The sequence below is a fragment of the Petaurus breviceps genome, unplaced genomic scaffold, assembly GCF_028583685.1.
Source record: "Petaurus breviceps papuanus isolate PSGF00001 unplaced genomic scaffold, PetGlider_PUasm1.0 38, whole genome shotgun sequence".
Lineage (NCBI taxonomy): Eukaryota > Metazoa > Chordata > Mammalia > Diprotodontia > Petauridae > Petaurus > Petaurus breviceps.
The window spans coordinates 88,138,791-88,140,061 of NW_027186304.1; the positions used below are offsets into that span (position 1 = coordinate 88,138,791).

A 1,271-nucleotide genomic window follows, 5' to 3' on the forward strand; every position below is an offset into this window, starting at 1 on the left:
TAGAGCCCTCAGAGTGTAACCTACTGTAGTCAGTAACTAGGTGACAGCCACAAGTTGAAGTTGAAAGCAGATCTTCCTGGGTTTGCGGTCAGTTCTGTATGCACATGTCCATCTTTGTTGCTTTGTCATTTTTCAGTCATGTCCAACATTTCTTAATCATTTTGGGGTTTTCTTGGCAAAGATACTGTAGTGATTTGTCATTTCCTTCTTCAGCTCATTTTATAGTTGAACAATCTGAGGCAAACAGAGTTAAGTGACTTATCCACGATCAAACTGCTCATAAGTGTCTGAAGTCAGATTTAAATTCAGGAAGAAGAATCTTCCTGATTCCAGGCCCATCATTCTAAACATTGTACCATTTAATTGCTCCCCACTGGCCCAAGCTGCTTCCCTTAGCATCATCATAAGAACTCATTATTATTAAAATAGTTTTTATTGGGATTTTTTGTACTTGTCTTGATATTTTTATTTCTTTTTATTTTCCCCATGGGAAAGAGATAACTGCCTTTTACTGTGTATGTTTTGAAATGATTTCCCTATTTCTTGTTTCACAGAAATTATTAAGTATACTCAGCTTAACATATATGTTGTAAACCTGCCTTGCTCCCTAAATAAAAGATATCATTCCAAAAATTTATCCAGGAGGCCATGTCATCTGACGTCCTCTAAAGACATGCAGATGGATATGATAGACAGATTGCCCCCCATCTGCACCTTTGTTGATCACCATTCGGTATCCTCTCTTCAGACCCAGGTCAGCTGCATATTTCTTGCCAAAAATCATTGTGTCCAAGAAGATTTTCATCTTCTTCTGCAACAGATATCTGAGTAATGGTTTTCTTAGGTATCACCAGGAAATGAGTTGGGGCTTGTGGGCAAACATCATGGAAAGCAAGACACCAGTCATCCTCAAAAATGATTTTGGCTGGGATTTCCTTGCGAATTATGTTCCCGAAGATGGTGTCTCCCCTCGGCTGGGCAGTCTGAGGTTTGCTGATCTCATCTGCCATTGCAGCCACTCTGGCCACGCCGGCCGCCGCAGCCGGTGCCTTTGGGAAAGCACTTCCCTCTTGTCTTGATATTTTAAAGAATTAAATTTTGATTAATTCATAACTGATCTAAAGCACAGTTCATTTATTGCTGGATATTATGGATGACACCTTTTTTTATTTTTGGAGGGCAATTGGTGTTAAATGATTTGCCCTAGGTCACACAGCTAGCTTTTGTGTGTGTGTGTGTGTGTGTGTGTGTGTGTGTGTGTGTGTGTGTGT

The 1,271-nt window shown here is 40.0% G+C and overlaps 1 pseudogene; it reads right to left on the bottom strand.

The window, feature by feature from the left end:
- Positions 1 to 464: 464 nt before the first annotated feature.
- On the bottom strand, positions 465 to 1,026 carry LOC138170172 (adenosine 5'-monophosphoramidase HINT1 pseudogene; annotated as a pseudogene).
- Between the last annotated feature and the right edge of the window lie 245 nt (positions 1,027 to 1,271).